Source organism: Patiria miniata, unplaced genomic scaffold (genome assembly GCF_015706575.1).
Source record: "Patiria miniata isolate m_02_andy unplaced genomic scaffold, ASM1570657v1 HiC_scaffold_22, whole genome shotgun sequence".
In the NCBI taxonomy this organism is placed as follows: Eukaryota; Metazoa; Echinodermata; class Asteroidea; order Valvatida; family Asterinidae; genus Patiria; species Patiria miniata.
Window position 1 is genome coordinate 4,541,155 of NW_024037061.1, and position 6,603 is coordinate 4,547,757.

Here is a 6,603-nt window from a genome sequence, read left to right on the forward strand (position 1 = left end):
AATTTCACTGATTTCCATTTACTGAAATTGGTGTCTTTAAAATAATACCTTTACGCTGAGATTTAAACAAGACTATAAATCATAGCAATGGATTTTCTTGGACATTTTGTCAATAACTTTGGGGGGGGGGGGGAGGGGCAGGTAAAAAAAAGGAAGGAAAGGTTGAAGCAGGGGTATTTAGACATGCCAAAAAAACTTATTGTCTATCCTTCTCTTTCATTTTTGACAGTCGTTAACTCCACTTTACCCCAGTGGACTCCTTGTTCTAACGGAGCGGGAGAAGAGGGCCCCCTTCACCTACCAAAGGCACGAACAAGGAGGCCCTCTTGTTCTCCCTGCTGACTGTGGTGTTTGGGGAGGAGCGCCTCGCAAAGGGCAAGGCATGTGGGCTTCGGCAAGCCCACAATATTAAAAGCGAGGAAGCAACCGTACCCCTTGATGCTGACATGCTGAATGCAATCAAAGGTATTTTTTTCGTTTTTATGTTTTTTTCTATTTAATTTTAAAATTTTTTTTGGTGTTGATGATAGTCTTTCTGATTTGAGGTGTGCGATCACATGCATAAAAGCTTCCCAGAAGTGTGAATAATCGCACGCCTGAATCCCTCTGTACAGCAGAACTCCACATACATTTATGGCATAATTATACTTTTGTGAGATCTTGAAATGGGTTAACTGTTAACTGAGATGACTATCATAAAAAGATACCTCATTGTCCAGCCCCAGTTTGAACCACAGATTCACACGACAAGAAAAATCCAAGTGTGCCTTTTTTCACATGCCTGTGATTTTAAAACCAAAGTCAGGACAGTGGAGACTGCCCTTTTTGTGTTATGACCCATCTCTACTCACTGTCAGTGATTGAAACGGAGTCAAAAACTGATGACATCCTTTCTTTCTTTTTTTTGTCATTCAGAATGTGTGCTTCGTCGATTCAGACTTTCAAGTGGACAGCCATGTTTTTCACCAAGGGAGTTTAACGACAAAATCAATCAGAAGTGTGCCACTGCTAGACGTGCATTGAAAAAAACCCAGGCAAATCAAAATTAATTGTTATAGGCACTGTTTACTGTTAACCCTAATATAACCTCGCCAACTCCATCAAAACCCATCCCCCCTTTCGGTGGTTTTTGGGAGACTCGGTCGTGCAGGCCTGGATAAACTAAATATTCATGAAGTATGATGGACTTGGGCCTGGAGGCCTGAAGCAAAGCGTTAGTTGGAAGCAGTGTGATTGATGGATTTTGGCAGAGTTGGTTCAGTACTTAGTAAAAGACAGTAGGGTCTAGGGAGTTAGAGTTTAAAGAAAATCCTTGAAACTAAGTGTTGTGTTTTTGTTTAGAGTTTCATGATAATGTCTTATAGCTTTTGATAGAACAATCTTACCATAACATTTTGGCTTTAATTGATGGGAAAACATGTAAGCACAACTTTTTTTCTAATATGTGTGAATGGTTTTAAATACAGCTCATAAAAAAGGTGAACATTAACTGGAAATCAATAAATCATTTTTTAGAAATATAATTTTGACAAAATTGCATTTATGTAGTTTCATTACAGTGTTAAATATGTGGCATGCATTTTCTTCAGCTTAGCAACCCTTCAAGGTATGTCACCTTTTAAACTAGCTTTCCAGAATGTCCATAAGCCGCAAGTCAGAAAGAAGCATGCCGCAAGATTCCAGTAAGCATTCTGTGAGCCTGCCAGGAAGCTGACTGCAAGCTTGCAGTCGGCAAGCTTGCTGCAAGGATATAACAGCTGCATTATATTGCTACAATGTAAGGCAAGCTTGCTGCTCCCTGCAAGCTTGCCTGCTTGCCTGCCTTCCTGCAAGCTTGCCTGCCTGCAAGCTTGCCACAAGCTTGTCTGTCTGCAAGCTTGTCTGCCAGCAAGCCTGCAAGGGCCCAAATATGTACATTTAAATTAAGGCAAGCTTGCAGGCAAGCTCACCAGCAAGTTTGCGGCAAGCTTACCCGCCAACTTGCCCGCAAGCTTGCCCGCATGCTTGCCCGCATGCTTGCCGCTTGCAAGATATTGCGGGCAAGCTTGCACGCAAGCTTGTGGGCAAGTTTGCCGCAAGCTTGTAGGCATTTCTGTAAGGGTACGGTACAGAAAAGCCAAAATTGTGCTTTTGTCCAGAAACCAGGTGTGAGTCTGTCATCTGACACCAAAGCAACGTCACAAAGTCGTCAGACTTGTCGGTAGGAGATATACAGTAACTTGCTGCCTCCAAGGAGTGTTATGGGACACTGGGTTTCAATTGTACCCCTAGGATGGATGGATGGAACGGAATCTTCCAGACCTGCAGTTAAGTGCTATAGAGGAGCTGTTGGAAACAGGCAAGCAATTCAATCTTGCAGCAAAAAATGGAACGATTATCCCGTTCAAAGGATGGGTGGAGAATAGAGTTCAAGTTGACTGGGGAGACGACATCGTCGCAGGGAATGACAGTACTGCCCAGTCAAGCTCATGTGGTGCTGGCCCCAGGGCACAAAATACCAAATAACAATCCTGCATCCAGTCATTCCACCAATATGCAGTGCAACTGCGTCAGAGGGGGCAGTTCCTCTTGGACTTTTTCAAGGGCAGCCCGAGGGTGGAGGCCAAGGCACTGCTCAATAGCAGAATGTCAGCCAAGAAGGTGCTTAATTGCCTACCTAAAAGACTCTTATAGGGAAGGACTGACCAGTGGCGAACTCCAATACCAACTGCTTGCCCGCCAGCAACAACCCGGGGAAAGTGTGCGTGAGTTTTCTGTAGCCCTTCAACGTCGCTTCCTGCAGTTTCAAAAGAAGGAGAAGACCTATCAGGATCCGGACCAGATGTTGAAAGAGCAATTTGTTGAAGGCCTCGAGGGGGAGGGGTTACGACGCTCATGTCATGACCTCCAAGATCACTGTCCAGCTATGATGTTCACGGAGCTTAAAAACTTGGCGCTCAAGAATGCTGAAAGGGAGGGGGCACTGGACTGCAGATGCCTAAGCAAGGGGCAATGGCATCCATGCACCATAGAAGATAATTCCCTTACCCAACTAGAAATGAAGGTAGGGAAGCTCCAACAAGTGATTGAGGTCCTACAACACCAACAAATTTTGTGTTGCATCTCAACTGTTGAGAAACAACACCAACAACTGCTAGCCCACCAGGCATTTTAGAAATGAATGTTTTGGGGGAGTGTTGGAGTCTTGGGGTTCGAGACTGAGGTCAAGGGTACATGAAGCAGCTTCATACTGACAGAGGAGGGCCAGCGTGGAAGAGACCTTTGACAGCAACAGAGAAGAGAGTCAAATTTTCAGCAATCAATGGGATGATATATAAAGTCGTGCATACGTTCCCCAACATGAGGCAGTCACGCTTCAAGGAAATGCTCGACCAGGACCTAATGGTATGAAGTACGAGGTGGTCCTGGAATCAGATGAGAAGTAAAACTTACCTTCCTCACTGCAAATTGGGCGGTGTTTGGTTTCAGTATCAAACGGCACTGTGCCGGTAGCTTTGACATATGACAGTGAGCAGGACGCTCTCGTCTCTAGTCACATTAGGCCTGTGCGACTAGTGTGACTAGTCGACTAGTCGCCAATACTAAAACGTATTGGTAGTCGGGACTATCAGTTTCTGAATAGTCGACTAGTCGTGTGACGTGACTAGTCGCGACTACTGAAATTAGGCGTGACTATTGAAATTCACTAGTCACCAACACCTGAAAATTAATGATCCAAGTAATTAAAAAACGGCCCAATAAAGATGTTTTAAGGAAGAAAGATTTAATAGTAACAATGACAGAGCATGAATGCCAATTTCAGAGGCAGTGTATATTTTCTAATGTGATCACTCTCAACTGAGTAAATCGGGGTTATCCCTACAATGAATGATGTAGCACTCACATGACACATGTCATTCTGTCATTACTTTGCAAGCGTATCAAAGGATTTATGCTTTTGTAGTACGCAGACCTTTACTTTACACGATAGGTAATTATAATAATCAATTCTGTCAAAATACCCCTAAACAATATGAAACTGCCTCATGACAAACTGACCTCCTTGATGTTTTTTCTGCCCCACATATTCATTGCACATGCGCAGACCCATATGTTAGATGTACATGTGTACTGCTCCACTGATACAGGTATTTCTTGATAAATAAATAATGTGTTACTAGTCGCGACTAGTCCACGTGTCGTGACTATTTATCGCAACTAGTCGCGGCCTAGTCACACTTGCATAGGAACCTTGTATCATGGAGAGTTGATCCTATCAGGCAGAGAGCGACAGAATCAGCCTGACCCCCTTGCACCCAAACCGCCTTTTGCTCATTGCACGATGACCCCAAATCCTGCGGGTCCACAGGCAAGCGACTTTGAGACAGGTTCACAGCCGAGGAAAAAGTGAAGTTTGAGGGGCTCTTGAAGAATTATGATGGTATCTTTTCAAGACATGATTGAGACTTTGGTTTCAGTGACACGGTGAAGCAAACCATGCTCACATACCTCACGGTGTTTTGTTGTTGTCCGCTGATGTGTCCCGGCTGTGACCCCGTCGTATAAACTTTGTGGCATTAACTTTGATGCCAAGTCATCGACTTCCCCCTTCTCAAGGTGGAGGCAAGCCAACGCCCCATGCAACAGGACACCCCAATGGAGGAAAACAATTTGCAGCGTGCCTATCTCCAACCAAAAACCAGATGACTGCGGTGGACCTCAGACTGTTTACCAAGGGGCAGGATAGAACACCCCAATCTTACAAGGTTTCTTGGCTGGCTTGGCTGCGCCAGCAAGCCAAGAATGATCTCAAGACAATAAGGACAAGGAGCGACCTACTCCACACACTGGATTTTGGAGGCACTAGACTAATCAGACAAATGTCAGTCAGATTAGTGATACCATTGATTCTGCTGGGGTTAATAGTGTCATATCACGTATTACAAAAACACCCATGGCTTGGTAGTGCCTGGCCTCAGTACAGATTTGTCTGCTCCACTAATTCTGGGTATAGATGTTAGCGTAGCTGTCAAGGAAAAAATTGGAATAGCCCATACATTGGTTTGGCAGTTCTGTATCGGGATAACGCAGTAATGGCGATTGCCATAGCTGAAAAAGGTTTGGCCTTGATCATGGCGTGGAGGACGGTAAGGTGGTTTGGGGCTTGATTCCATTGACAAATGTGTAAGGACGTGTTGGTGACGAAATTCATATATATCGAAATTGGAGTCCGAGTCATAAGCCATACAAGTCTGCTTCACACATCACACTCCAGCCGGCCCTCACAAGTGTCAGAAGTGGGATACTCCAATTAGCGGGTGGTGGACTTGCAGCTTGGGGACTTAGGGGGAGCAGTTTTTGTTAAACATGCTGCAAGTTGCATGCCGCAAGTCAAGATGTCTGCAAGTGATACAATTACCATCCGAGGAGAAGTCAAAAAGTTTGCCCTGGTGGAGGGAAAGCTGTCCCTTATGAGATGATGTTTTGAGCACACCACCAGACTGTTGCATCAACCGGATATCACACAGTGACCTACGGAATGGAGCAAGAGAACATTGACCATCCTTCTGCACACAGCTGAGTCAATTCCCATCGACAATCAGAGACCCACTCGCGAAACACAAATTCCAGGTCAACTTGATGACTTTGTGGTCGGGTGTACAATCCCTACCAAAGGTGCAACAGCAGAAGAACACCGGGATGCATATTCCTGTTTGGACAGAGGCTCCACAACCTCCCAATGTGAAGCCTCAATAACACTTAGCAGTGCACAACAAGCAAGGGACAGGAAGTTGGCTTCATTATTCTTACAAGCAATGACCCTGCCAACATCTGTAATAAAGTTGTCCTGATGTATTTCTGTATCTTTGGCTGACAACTCTCCATTATTTCTTACAGGGTCACCAACTTCATCATTTTAATGTAACTGTCGTAAGTGCCATCTCTGGCAATTACACGGGTGTAACACGATGTCGAAGCGCTTATTTCGGTTATCGGATCAGGACAGGAAAAGGATTGTGGAAATGTATGACCAGTGCAAAGCCACAAAAACTAAATGAGAGTATAGTAGGTGTTGTGTAGACATCACATTGAAACATACGTTACCATTGTTATGCAATAATGTTCCAAATGGTTAACAGGCCTAAGACATAAATCTATTACACAGCTTGTTGGTGAATGTTAAGCATCTTTAGTTACTGCAAGGTTACTCTTGAAAACACTTTAATTGAAATCTGGCTTTTAATGTTATGTGTACAAACTAAATATTGCGCCATTTTGGGCTAGGAAGTGATAACTGCCTCCATTAACGTGTTTGGTGCTTTGTTCTCTGGTCACTTTAGCAAGTTTACAGAAGAACTATGTTAAATATGCTGGCATGTTCACACTAAAGGTAACAAAATGACAATTTATCGAACGAAAATTTGATCTTCAAAAGAGAAACATACGTTACTCCCATTAAAACTTACGTTACCTCAGTTCGATGAAGTTTTGCTTGGAGTATAATTTTAATAAGTGAAACAAATCGAAAGTAACAAATCCCTTGAAAGTTAAAGCATGGTTTGACTGAGACGGAATATGGGGAATCAACAGTTTACGGTTTCCATGCGGATTGACAATGCCTCA